This window comes from Parasteatoda tepidariorum, chromosome 1 (genome assembly GCF_982258835.1).
Source record: "Parasteatoda tepidariorum strain Cologne lab strain chromosome 1, Ptep-v5.0, whole genome shotgun sequence".
Classification (NCBI taxonomy): Eukaryota; Metazoa; Arthropoda; class Arachnida; order Araneae; family Theridiidae; genus Parasteatoda; species Parasteatoda tepidariorum.
The window spans coordinates 119967752-119983050 of NC_141755.1; the positions used below are offsets into that span (position 1 = coordinate 119967752).

Consider the following 15299-nt stretch of genomic DNA (forward strand, 5'->3'; position numbering starts at 1 on the left):
TTAAGCTTTACATTACTAGCTGTTTTTTTACTTTACATTTTTTGATTTAATTTATACTCCACATTTTATTTTACTTCATACTTTACTTTATGCTTAGCTTACTTGACGCTTAAACTTTAAACTAGGCTGTGCTTTTTACAATATTATATTTTGGTGTCTTCTTTACTTTACACTTTATTTTTACTATATTTTACACTTTTTTATACTTTCTGCTTTACAAGTTACTGTATAATTCAAGCTTAATTATTCTATATTTTACATGACACACTTTTATAAAATTTTTTGCTTTATATTATTCTACATTTTGTTTTATATTTAACACATTACTGCATAATACACGCTTCACTTGAATTTTCGGTTTATCTGCTTTCCACATTTCTTAATGTTTCACACATTCCTTTACGCTATACTTTCTACTATGCTTGATAATACTAGATAATTCTGATAGCAGAATTCAAAACTCACTGTGATTTTTGAATCTTGTTATCAGAATTATCAAGTATTGTTGACACATGCATTTTCTTCAAATTAAATTGCAATTGGCTTGAAAAATCAAAAAAGTCAGATTAATTTTATTCAAATCAGATTTTTTTTTCATTTAAGCCGGATATTATTTTTTTAATTTTTATTAGATGTCTAGTATGTTTTTAAGGGGTCACAGTACCTTTGCAACAATTCTTTTAAATAAAGGTATAATCATTCATTTTGTGGATGCTTTACATGCTCATTTAACTTATAATCAATAAATTATCTTCAAAAAGTAATTAAACTGTAATTTTTTTTAACATTTTGAAAAATTCAAAATTTTTAAATCCCTAAGGCTTTTTTATTTGAACATATTTTCAAAAATTTTTTTTTCTTAGTGCTTACAATATTCATCTTAACAATTTTGTGCATTCATTTGTTGATATATCAATTAGAATATTTTGGATAGATTATTTTGTAAAAATGTAGAAAAAAAGGTGAAAAATTCCTGTTAGGTATATATAACATGCTGTAAAAAATTTAATACCTCATAAAATGCTTATTTCATGCACAGTTTAAATAAATGTATTACACTTAAGATAAATAAGTTTACTTCAAAGCTTTATCTTAAATAGAAAAAATTCCTTAGGGATTCAATTAAGATTAAAACACAAAATTATCATCTATGAGAAAAAGCACTCTAAAATCTGTCTGCTGTGCAAGTTTCTGTTTTAGGACAATCTAAAATCATTCATAACTTTTTTAAAAATGTAGATAGAGTGATGATTTTTTTTCAGTGAATTTGAAATAGTTTTAAGTTTTATTATAAGCAATAAAAAAAAATTCGATATTTTGGTCATTTTTTGGGCACCTTTAAAAATATTTAATTTTTTTGCAGATATAAAGCATGTGATTGAAATGTAAAGTAATGAACATAAAAGAATAAATGTATTTTAAATGCAATAGAAATATTTGACTAAAATTTCAAGTATTACCTAACAGTCTCAGAAATAATGTTTCTTTTAAATATGGATGTATTAAAACAATTTTAATATCACATTATAAAATTAACTATTTGATAATAATAATTATTGTCCAATATGTCATTTGCAATATTGATTAAAACTAATAAAAATTTCATAGCAAATCAAATAATTCAGATGTATTTAGTTTATTCTAAAAATAATTAAGGAGTGGACTTTAAATTAAAAATATTAACTTCCTGGCTTTTTCATTTTCCACTTTATTTTTCATTTGAGTATGCTAGGACAGTCATCAAAATTAAAAAAGCAAGCCTCTCACAGAGACATAAGTAAGCTTTTCTTCTGTTATCTGTTCAATATTAGATGGCTAAATATATGGTTCATCATTAAAGTGGAAGCATTTGAGATGCAACAACATCCTCAGAAATATTCATAGAAAAGATCTGTATAATAAATGTTATTGTGATTTCATAATTAATGTCATGAAATTACTAAAATATTTCTTGTGAACTTAGTTAAAAAAATTTTTTTCCTTTTAATTCTGAAATGTAAACTAATTATAATAATTATAATAAAAGGCTAAGAAATAGAAGTTCTATCACTTTTTCTTTTTTATATGCAGTGAAGAGCAGTTCTGGTATGTTAACAACAAATGAAAAGGAACAATTCTGGCACTGCTGGAATAGAACACATGAAGAGAAAGGTATTTTGTTGCCGCTGAACATAAAAAATTTGAAAATGGTTTTCCCTACCTTCCAAAAATATATAAACTTATAAATACAGATTTCATATAAATGATAAATAGGTTTAAGAAGCATTAAATTTTACTCAAAAATGATAATATTAGATTAAAAAAATTTTTTTAATTTAAATCAGTGACATTTTTAAAAAAAAATCCAAGTGGTTTAAATTATAATTTTTCTTTTTCAATACCTATTCATGTTAAATAATTCCTTGATAACAATGCTTGATATTTCTGATTTATACCGAAATAAATACAATAATGTTATCTTTTTAACATATTAATAACTGGTACATTCATATATTTTAAATGGGCGCTAAGAAGAGATGTTGGTGCATGCAAAAGTCTCATTCAGACATGTATTCTTTAATCCAACATGCTAAGCAGGGCATGTACTAAAATGTTGAAATTTTTTAAGCACTAGGAGATCCTGAATAACACACTAAAATAATGGGTTAGCATTATTTTTAAAAAATATCAATAAATTTATGCATATAGACATAAATTTATTAAAGAAAATTATTTAGAGTCAGATAATAATGTCAATTCAGTCATAGTGAAAGGTATCAAATACATATCATCTTTAACTCACTTTTCACTGAAATATTTCCAATTGTTTAGGATCACAAAAAATATAATTAAACAAACAAAAATTCCTAAAGGACTTTTGAAATGAAATCATAAGTTTTTCTGTATTGTTTAGCTTTATTCATTCATATATAGCACGAAATAATCATTTATTATATTTTAGTATTTTTCTTATTCTTTTGAGGTCAAAATGCAGCAAATTTATATTTTGTTCAAAAAAATTCATAAAAAAGGCCAAAAAGAAGCTTTTAAAAAGTAACATGTAATATAACATGAATAAAAATAACATGTAATAATGTATAATGTTAATACTTCACTAGTTTTTTTCTTCTTCTTTATTGAATCAAATTTTCACTTAATCATAATACTTCTTAAGAAATTAAAAAATTTTCTCCACTTCCATAAATTTTCTAGTCTGTAGTTAAATAAACTCAGTAAATATACCTTTTGTCGAAAAATATCCAACTTTCTTTTTCTTATCTAGGGAAAAACTATTATTTGGAATGGAAGTAAAAAGTTTCTTTTAAAACAAAATTTCTTAAAACTTTATGTTAATAAGTAAATCAAAATCAACCAACTACTTTGTGATTCATAAGTTTATGCTTATTTTCATCTTTTTTAGAGTATAACAAAAGTTTAAAAAAATAATAAAAAATAATGGACATTAAATATAGCTTAAAAACATAGAAAAAATATTACAAAAATGGAAATTAAATTTTCAAAGCATGAAAACTAATAAAGTCTGTTTCAACAAGATATTTTGAAATAATGCAACAAACATTTCTAAACTTTTATCAACATTAATTTTACTAATATAAAACTTTATATTAAGAAGCTAAGAGAAAGCTGTGCACAATTCTTATTAAAATGTAAATTGGGGAAAACACTTTGATTAAAATTTATAAGAAAGTTAATATGAACTAATTTATTTATGTAATTAATCACAAATTAAAAACTGCCAGTAATTACATGGGCGTCAGAATCTAATAAAACAAATGGGATTGATAAATTAGTCACATCAATTATAAGTTAGCTATCAATAATTTTAAAATAAATTTCATTCAACGTATTTTATTTTAATATACAAATTAAATTAACAAAAAAACAAACACTGGTTTTCATTATTGTAATAATTGTAATTTAATTGAGACAATTATCAGTCAAGATCAGTAGACTACTGATGAACTCTGGTCTACTGATGGAACTATATTTTAGAGTGAATATTTTTAATGATACATTCTCTTGTAATTAAATTGTTATTGCAGAAATTGTTATTGTTAGAAATTGATTAACTTGTATTAAAGATTTTAAAATTTTGCAATATGATATACAGATTTAGTTTCTAGCCAAGTTATTGAAATAAGCACCTGTACATTGTTTCTAGATTATATTAATTGAAGTGTGTTTGTGCTTTTATTTTTATTCGTTAATTTGCAAATCACTCTAGTATTCAGCGGTAAATTACGTGTATGTTAACTAAAGACTATAATACTTAAGTAGTTTTATATAGTATTTTAATCCGAGTTTTTATTTAAACCCAAACAGACAACTCTCAATATAAGGACTCTTGCTGACTTAAACAGAGCACTTAAATTACAGTATACTGAGGTAACATATATAAAATAAAGGTTCTAAAAATTTAATTGTTAATAATTCTTGACAGGTAGATAAATCTTTTTCTGTAATTTAAAAAATAGATAAAATACTTCTCTTAAAATACTTCTTTTAGGAATGAAAACATTTAATTTCAAATGCTATTATGGAAAGTTTCAAGGAACCAGGTGTGCCAAAAATTACGTATGATTTGAAAAGTTAAGCAAAGAATGATGAATATTTACAAAAAAAGTTTTCTTGTTAAATTTCAAAATTAGATACTAAGATTGTCAGCAGATGAAATCTATGGCTACAAACACCATTGTTACAACTAAAAAAGTATTTGCAAGAATGTCATGTCTAAATTAATGTCCTTAAACTTGGCCAGGTTTTGCTGCATACGGTAGTCATTTAGAAAAATTTCCGATATGTCCAGCAAGACTTTAGATGGTTCACAATGCTGAATTAGTTGCATGATTCCTTTAGCATCAGCATGTGCACTGAACAACATATACTGCACAGACATTTTAACCTCTACCTATTTAAAATACTCATATCATGAACAGATCATAAATTTATTAAAACTAATAACTAAGTTAATAACTAACTTACAATGTGGCGATTTTCAAATTCAATTTTCTTGGCACCGCTACGTTCCAGATACACAATAACCTGGCACAATTAACTATAAAAAAAATATGATCAAATTTAATTTAAACAAACATTTTTAACATGATTTCTAAAAAGTAACTTAAAATAAAGTCACTTACCCACAAGGAAATCGTATTAAAATGCATTTTTGCCAATCTTTGCAAGATCGATTTTCTTAAGTGGTAAGAAATGACGGTTGAAAAATCACTTAAAAACTTAGTTACAATTATTCGAAATTAAGTTTAGGAATTACAATGAAATAGTTAACCACTGCTGAACTAGATTTGCCATCACTTTAAATATAAAAATTATAAAATGCAATCTAAAAAGATTTTTTAAATTCCTTAATTCAAGCTAATAGATTTTGAGACAACCAGTAGATATTTTAACCTGCCTAAAACCTCTTTTCTTCAAGTCACTTAAAAACTTGCCTTATTATAAATGTAACTATCATCATTTTACTCTAGTGTAACTATCATCTTTTTAATCAAGAATTGATTTCATTCTCAATGATAAAAGTATCTGCAAAGCTATTTGTTCAAAGCACTCTTGAGTAGGAAAATATTGACAAAGCTCTTTGACATTCACCCCATTTCTGAAAGTTTATACAGACCGACCTGTTTATATTGAATCTTTCGTGAAAAGCAAAAAATTTGAAATAAAGAGGTTTTCAGTTAAACAGGTACTTTAAAAAATGTAATTTAATTAAGAAATTTGATTATAAGTGCCTTAATTGTTTTTAGTAGAAATATATAGGCATTTCTGTACATTAATTATACCACATATATTTATTTACATAAAAAATTTTAACATACCTTTAACACTGAAAATAATCTTTTTAAAGATTTTTGACGTCTAACCTTCTTTGTTTGTTATGTTGTTTGAGCATTTGTGCTTGATTATTAGAAATTCGAGAAACAGAGATTTTGAAAGAAAACCTTTCGAGATAGACAAGGAAAATACATTGAATTTAAATAGTAAATGTGAGGAATTTTAGAAATTTTGAGATATAGAGGTTTGAGATAAACAGCTTTCACTGTAATAATAAAGGTCTTAGTTCAAGATTGAAGTTAATTTGACATGGTAAAGTTGAAAAAACATGAAAAATTAACATGTATTACTGTAAGTATTACTAAAAATTTAATATGGGAAAGCAAGTCTCATCCTAATCAAATAAAACATGATTTGTTTAACATCAAAAAGAAACTTAATAACATTTTTTTCAAGTAATAAACAAAACTCATAATTCTCAAGAATAAAATTATCTCCAAAACCCAGTAAATTTAAGACTATTTAAAAGTTTTATAACAGCTTTCTTAAGAAGACATGCAAAAGGGACCATTGGAACAGAAAGGTATTACAATTTCATTGAAATGAAACGTTGGAAATAAATCTGCAGTGAATAGAAATTAATCAGCAAAAAGAATTTCCAAGCTACTGAAACTAGTTACCATTCCGTTAATAATTAAAAATTGCTTTTGTTGTCTTCTTAGAAAAGTTTTAACCCTTGAGATACTCCTTGGATAAAACTGTATTTCAAAAAACTGTAAAAGATTCTCTTATTTCTTCTACACCAGAGACACAGGTGATTGTGACTCAAAGTGAAAAAACCTGAAATTTTATGCGTAAAAACTCGATAACAAGCTATAAACTTAGATACAATTCATATTTAATATAATTTTTTGAACTAAAGATTATTAAATTATCTACCTTTAAAGAATATCACACTTTTATGGTAACTAATTTAAGAAAAACTTAGTTCTTATAAAAATTGCAACATTGGGTTCTAAATTCGTGTGAATATTAATCACGATATCGGATTTAATAACGGGAAAATACAAATCGCAATATTGGATTTTTGAAACTCATAAATACAAATCGGGATGCATTAATTTTAGATCCTGTGAATGTGAATAGCGACATTGGATTTTAAAATCGCGTGAATACAAATCGCGATATTGATTTCAAAAATGCGTCAATACAAATTGCGATATTGGATTTTAAATCACATGAACACTAATCGAAATGTACGATTTTTAAATCACGTGAATACGATTCACAATGAGAAACTTTTAAATACGAAAATCGATGTTTGATAATAGAATCACATGGATATGGATCGCGATATTATCGGATTCCGGCATAGTTTCAAATATTTAAAATGACCGACTAACAAAAAAATTAAAATTGCGGAACAATCACATGTATGAGAGCATCTCTTTAACACGATTTAGTGAAGGTTTCAAAATTTAAATTGCAGAACTTACTTCAAATTTTAGGTTAATTTCCGGCATAGTTTCTAATAATAAAAATTACCGACTAACCAAAAAAAAATTGCATAACAGTCACCTGTATGAAAACGTCTCATTAACGCGATTTAGTGAAGTTCTCAAAATTTTCATTGTAGAACTTAATTCTCACTTTAAATTTTAAGTTGCAGTGAAAATTTTGTCGGATTAAAAGTTTTACGGGAGATAAAGATTCTTTCGGGTACGGGAACAGTTTAGCGGGGGTAGGCGTTCTTATGCAAAATATCTTGCAACAAACAAAAATTTCAAATTTTTTTTTAAAACAAAACTAGCCATGAAAATTTACGATTACGTATTTTTCTATTGGCTATTTTTTGCTGAGTTAACAGCTAATCATTAGTGGTGTGAACAGCCATTTGCAATTTTTAACTTTTGTGCAATTTTTTTATGGTAAAAAATACATTTATTTTTTTATTAGTGGTACACAGCTTGACGAAAAATTTAGAAAGGGTACACAAAAGTCATAAGTTTGGGAAACACTTCCATAACAAATCAACACCTCTGGGGGTACTGGATTGGCGATCGATCGTTCTCTGATTCAAGTCAAAATTACGATCTCTAGATGAATGAATGGGTCAGCCCTATAAACGGGTGTGGCAGAAGTCGAATTCTTGGCCATAGGTGGCACCCCCTCTGCCTAAACAGGCATACGTCAATAACTCAACAAGAATAAATTTTCATACTTCAAAACCTTTTGATAGAATATAGTAATCAGATTTTTTTTCTCTCTATTATTTGTTTTTATTTATTTATTTTTATAACGTTTTTAGCAAAGGAAGTTCGAAAAAGTTCTTTTTGATTTACTTATTAGCCAAATAAAAATCTAAAACTTGTATAGATACTATGTAAAAGAAGACGAAAAAAAATGTATTATTCTTGTAAAAGATTAACGAATAAAATCTACAGTTGTTGCAAGTATACATTTACTTAATTTTTAGAGTGACTGCAAAATTCTGTCTTTGCATTCAAGTTGTTGTTAATTAGGTGATATTCCTTTTCTCCACTCATCTTTCCTGTAAATAAGTTTTCCAGATAAGAGTGTCAATATGCAGGGAAAATTCATTGCTTTCTAAAGATGATGCCGTTTAAAATTTGCGATAAAAATGTTTTACAATCTAATCTCATGGTATATTATGTATATCATATCTCCAACGAAAACATCGACGGTGTGTGTTTTCAGAAGCCTCTTTCGATAATAATCAGTTACTATAATTAATCTACAACGCTTCAAGTTGAAGATAGAGATCACGTCTAATTCACTCTGTAAGCCGCACATAAAGAACATATTTTCTTCGTCCACAACGATTTGCTGTTTAAAAATATTGGCGAGCAAATTATATTTAGCATACAGCTCATACACTTGATGGTGATTAGTTTGAGTTTTAGGGCGATTATATTCGTACGAAAACAACCATTGCAGGGGGAAAAGAAAAATATTGCTTTAACGATACTTGATTGTTAGTTCTACAAAATCTTAAACATATTATCTTAACTTTCCACGTTCCTGCAATGAATAAAATGTTGGATTTCATTTATTCATTATTATTTTTTTGGATTACTGTTTGTCTTATGTATGTGTGCGAAATATTGATGATATTACTAAAATCGGTATTTCCAAATGGACATTTTCTAGAAACATTATTCCCGTGGAATGTGCGGTGGAATGATCGTAAAGACACAGTTCGTAGCAGAACACGGAAATCAAGATCACTGAAGTGGATGGGTGACCACTCTGATCAGTCTGCGTAGACACCAAGGGTGAGCGTTATCGGTTCTCCTTAAACAATTTTATCGTAAAGTGCTTGTCTTGGAGCGCAGGTCATCGGGCTACCAAAGCAGGGGGGGAGGAGACCCTCTGCAGAGAATCAAAATTGAGATGGCATGTCTTCGGATCATCCTCGGGGATGTTTTCTAGACCATGGCAAATAGTCCATCTTACAGATCTAGTGCGACGTAAATGAAATACCTACCTATGAAGAATAAATTCCAAATACAATATCTAGGTTCAACCAACAAAGGCAATGGAGACTTTATCTTTGCAGAGAGGCTTTTTCTTAATTTATCTCAGCTCTTCTAATAAATTGTTACGTAAAGTGTCACACGCAAATCTTGATTACCAGAATTGTAGTTTTGTTATCACCGAATCCTTTGAAGAATTTGGACAATCCACAGAATAAAATTTAAACCTTTTTAAAACAATATTTCGTACAAATATTCTTCTGTGTTTCTCAAAAATATGTGCATCATTGTAAGACGACACATTATTTTATTTCAACGACTGAATTTTCAGAAAAGGCGAAATATTTATTTTAAAAAAACTTAAACTTTTAGAGAATCGGAGTTCTTGATAAAAAAGGCTGAAATTTGAGAGACGAAAGCGAAAAAGGCGGAAATCCGTTTAAAAGCTGAAAAATCTCATCCCTGTGTCTTTAACTTTTTATGGCTTTCTCTTTCGTTTTTATTTCTTTATTTAATACTTTTGCTTTAGTATTTCGGAGAAAAAATAACCTTTTCTGACTTCCTTTGTTGTAAAAAAAAAAAAAAAAAAATAGAGCTTTATGCATAAGTAAAAATATGGTTTAAAACAGGACTTGAAAAAACTCAGAAATTTTTCCCGTCCCCGAGGACGGCTTGTCCAACAATGAACCCGTCCTCCTTTGAAACTAACCCGTAGCTTCTAAATAAGTAAAAATATAATTTTCTCTTATTTATTACAAACATTTATATAAATTGCACAATGGATTAGTAGTTACAAGGATTACATTATACAGTAATAAAAGAAATACTAGGTTACTGATAGTAACCTAGTATTTCTTTTATGAAATCATTTATTTCTTTTCTGAAATAATTTAAAGGTCAAGTTACCTGGAATGTCAATTTATCCGTGGGTACTGCGTTTTTTAAATGAATCAAATATGACGTTTGCCAGTTCCACAATCAAGCCAATGATTTACAGAGGTTTCTGCACAGAAATCTGAGAGGGGTTTTCCATTTAGGTAGATGTTCATAATTGCCTTTAAAGTTTCTTGTTTAAGACAAGTAGGGGAGAGTTGGATAAAACGGGATACGTCGTCTAGGGACCAGACTATTGCAGCTATCTAGTGGACAACGACAGAAATGTGTTATTCGACGTGATTATATCATTCTCGGTGTGTCCCGCTTCGAGATCACTATTTGATAGAAAGTTACAGGTCTCAGAACTTTTTTACTCTATTTTTTTGCCACTTTCTATATTTACGTGAGTTGTTTTTTACATTGTACTGCCTACATATATGGGAATAAAATTCCGGTGAGTATTAAATTTAATTAAACATTTATTTACCAATATTTTTATGTGCAGTCTATCTAATTTTCTTTTCACATATAGGCAGCAGCTATGTTTGTTTCAAAAAGTGTCAGAGTCGGATAAAACGGGACACTTGTGAGTTGGATAAAACGGGATAGAGTTTTTTATGTCCCGTTTTATCCACCTATTTATTTGTTGGATTATTGCATTTTAAAATAGCCATATATTAATGTAGGCCTAGGCTTTTTAAGCAACTTATTTATATTAGCTATATATATTTTTGAAAAATTTAGTCCCTTTATATAGTAATGCAAAATTTGTTTATTAACGTTCATTATTAAGCATTTTATTTTCGACTCTAGGATTTCACATCTTTCTTTAGAACTAATTGTAATGTATTTCTCTGATGAGGACTTGATCTTTTTTATATATGAACAATATTATTTATATATTTGCATTATTTATAATTTTATATTTATATATATGCAAAAAAATTAAACATTGTAAACCCTATCCCGTTTTATCCAACCCAGGTATGCTAAAACGGGATATGTAAGAGTTTGGAAATAAATTTTTTTTCTATTTCACAGTCATTAAAATTAGTTTAAAATATGTTTTTTGTGTGCTTTAATAAATGTTGTAGCTACAAAAAAAATAATGTATGTCTTTCCTTAACTGATATTCCGTAGTAAATAAAAACAATAATGGTATCCCGTTTTATCCAACTCTCCCCTACGTAATGTGCTTTTTTGTAAGTTCATTGCTGAAAAGCCCCTTTCAACCGCTGCAGTACTCCCAGATAGAGAAAACATCAATTCCAACATGCGCAGTATGTTGCTGTATTGTGGGTCATTTTTCTGCCCTGTAACCTGTAAGACTCTTGTAAGATAACAAAAATTGAAAATGTATCATGAACATTAACGGGAAAATGGCCGTCCACGCGGACGTCGGATTCTAGAAATTCGTTGTCCGCGGAGAATTTTTGACCGCCGAGGACTGGCGGACGGGCTGTTTTTCGAGCCCTGGTTTAAAATGCTATTGCTATTTTTTTTATTAGTGTGTGGTGATCCATAATTACTTTTACTTTTCTTTATCTGCCAATCACAATTTCACGAAGTGAAACTTTTAAATTGAAAACAAATTCTTGAAGAGTATTAAAAACAAAAAGAAATCTAAACGTCCCACACAAACAAAACCTAATGAAATCCTTCAGTGGCGTGAGGTAGCGGAACATGCATTTTCAGAAGCAAAAGGAAGCTCTTGCTACAGCAACTTTATTACGACACCCAATTCGAAGTGCAAAAATTTGTGTTCACGTAGATGCCAGTGATCTTTCCGTGGGTGGTTCAGTCAGGCAGTTCAACAATGATGCATGGGAACCCATTGCCTTTATGACAGTGAAACTCAACAAGAGTCAAAAAAATTGGTCTACCTACGATCGTGAACTATTGGCTATTTACACATCTGTAAAAAAATTTCGGCACTTACTGGAAGGTCGTAAATTTTACAATATTTACAGATCAAAAGCCACTCATTTATGCCTTCAAACAGAAGCCCGAAAAACGCTCATCACGTCAACTGCGACATTTGAACTATATTTCCCAATTTTCTACAGACATTCGCCACAAAAAGGGCACCGAGAATCAAGTGGCGGAAGCACTGTCCCGCATCAAAATAGACAGCATCTCTAACAATTCCTTGAGCACAAGGAGATGATCCAGAATTAAAATCACTGCTTAAAAAGTCTATTTCACTGAAATTGGAACAAACTTTCATTCCCACATTAAATGTGCAACTATATTGTGATGTTTCAACTGGTAAACCTCGTCCTTTTGTACCAAAACAGTATCGTAATATCATTTTCAATCAACTTCACGGACTTTCTCATCCAGGAATCTCTGCGACAAAAAAGTTGATCAGTGATAAATATGTGTTTCCAAATATGCACAAGTACATCACAGAGCAAGTCAGAGCATGTAAGAAATTTTATATCGTGATGCATCGTCAGTTTTGCATCGCGATATAGTATTTTTGAAATTCATTTACTTATAAGGCGCAGAAAGTCGGATTTCTATCAAAACTTCATACTCAGATTGATTTAAATCAATTTATGAATTTGGTGTATATGTTTTGCTTAAGAAAGATATTAATGTTATATTTTCTAAAAATGATCGCGCAAATAACGAAAGATTTCTTAGTTTAAAAATAAATAATAAAAAAATAAATAAAATTGAAATTTATCAATATATTTACCTAACAATATAGAAAGAAAATTTAAAAAATAAATTCGTTAAAAATTATTTGTATGCTTAAAACAAAGTGCTTAATAAATTAAACAAAAGAAAAAAACACACTTTTAAAACAACACTATTTTTTATCGTTATTATTTCACATGAATAATAAAGTTAAATTGAATAATTACCGAATTCTGAACGAAAAAACAGTAATTTCTTAAAAATAAAAACAAAAGAATTATGATATTCGATAATATATTCAACAGACAATATTGAAAGAAAATTAAAAAACACGATTATACTCTTTAATAAAACGAAGTGCTAAATGATTTTAAAAAAAGAAGTCGCAATCGCAAATATTACTAATTTTTTTGAATGAACAAAGTGGATTGACTTATGTCCAAATCCAAAAGAGGAAAAATAAGTTTTGTTATAATTTTATTTATAAAAATGAAAACAACTGAAGATTTATAAATTTAAAATCAGTAATAAAAACCCATTAAATTATTATTTTATCCAAAAAGTTTTTAATAAATTAAAATAACGTAAAAAATAGCCTAACAAAGTTAATTACTTTTTAATTTAATTCTTTATGGGCACCTTAAATTAGATTTCCGTTTGTAATAAATTCAATAATGTAAAATAATACTTAAACATATAATATCAAAATTAATTTTCACATTTAAAAATAAAAAAGAAAGTTTTGTTTCAAAAAAAAAATTTACCTTATTAATTAAGAAACACTTCTTTATATATTCTTTTCAATAATAGGTTACGTTCAGAACAAGGTAACGACGATCACAAAGTCAGTCCCACTGAAAATAATCTACAAGAAACGATATCAAGTAGCGACAAAGGAGAAGAAAAAAAACTAAGATGTGCGGGAACGAACATGCGAGATCACGATATATATTCTCAAAACTGATTCTGATTCTACCGCTCATCAATCAAGGCCGTTTCAATATAACGATACGAACATAGTCTTCCCCAGTGCGAGTTGGCATCGGAACGTAAGAGATCCTTGCGTGTCTTGTATCGCTATATCGTATGTATATCGTTCGTCTTCTTTACTCGACGGCTTAAATCAGATTTCTGATGCATCGCCTGGAACGAAAGTCGCTGTATCGGCCTGCCGATACAGGGGTTAAATCGATATGTCGCGATATATCGATTTATAGCCCAGTCCTACTCACAACCATCGATCGCTTCACTAGATGACCTGAAGTGATACCAATTCCAAAAGCTTCCACAGTGTGTAAAGCCCTTTTCAACGTGTGTATTTCCCGTTTCGGTTGTCCCTCTACAATTACAACTGATCAAGGCAGACAACTAGAATCTTCTCTTTTTCATGGTACAAACCGCATCCGTACAACAGCCTATCATCCAATGTCAAATGGTATTATTGAACGATTTCATCGCCACATGAAAAGCTCATTAAAGGCCCACGAAAATCCTAGATGGACTGACACATTGCCTATCATTTTATTAGGAATTCGGACCACCTTCAAAAGTGATTTGAAAGCCACCAGTGCTGAACTTGTGTATGGAAAATCTCTCGTGTTACCAGCAGATATGTTCAACGAATTTGATAACAAGCAGTGCATAGACACAAATCTCAAATGAATAAGCTCAACCCTGTCAGTGTTTCCCGACATGGGAAAAGCCCTATTTTTATGCACCTTGATATACAACACTGCACTCATGCTTTCTTACGCACTGATTATCAACAACCTCCTTTAAGCCAACCGTACACCAGACCTCACAAAGTACTTCAACGATCCCAAAAAGCAATAACCATCCAACTGAAAGACCGCTCGTCTACAGTTTCACTGGATCGTGTGAAACCGGCATATCTTTTAAAGGAATCAAAACAATCTCTGCTGGTGAATCGAGTGCGTGTGATAAAACAAACGGCAATTACGAACAGCCGATTGTAACGAAGAGTGGCAGAAAAGTGCATTTTCCTGACAGACTTACATATACTTAAGTCTCACATTAAATGACATTTACATCTCTTTTTTTTTAAAGTGTTTGTTCATTTTTTTATTTGTCAGTCTCATTTCTATACTTATCTAGATACTCGAAAATGACTCGTTCAATTTATTTGCGTTTTTTCTTCTTCCTCTTTGTATTGTATTACATAGTCTTGAATAAAAGTTTTTTGAATCATTAAAAAAAAAAACTTAAAAAAGATGTTTTATTATTCGTCACTCTATAATAAAAATGTCAAAATATTATGCCTTTCTTTTAACACATTTGTTCATTTTCTTTTCTTTTTTGGACTGATTTGGAATTTTGAAAAAGTAGTTCCGGATTCACAGTTTGTTAATGTGCATCACAATATATAATTTAAGAATTGTGCTTAACTTATGTAAATATGGGACAATAGGTTTATATGAGAGAAATCTATTGTAGAATATACAAATAAAAAAAATTATTTAGATTGGT

The 15299-nt window shown here is 28.9% G+C and overlaps 1 pseudogene across 1 annotated transcript in view; it reads right to left on the reverse strand.

Annotated features, from left to right (window-relative positions):
- Positions 1–4956, reverse strand: part of LOC147816802 (ras-related protein Rab-34-like) — a 78614-nt pseudogene extending 73658 nt beyond the window's left edge. The window contains exon 1 of the transcript XR_015429145.1: positions 3091–4956. The product of XR_015429145.1 is annotated as a ras-related protein Rab-34-like (transcript). The remainder of the gene's footprint in view (positions 1–3090) is intronic.
- Between the last annotated feature and the right edge of the window lie 10343 nt (positions 4957–15299).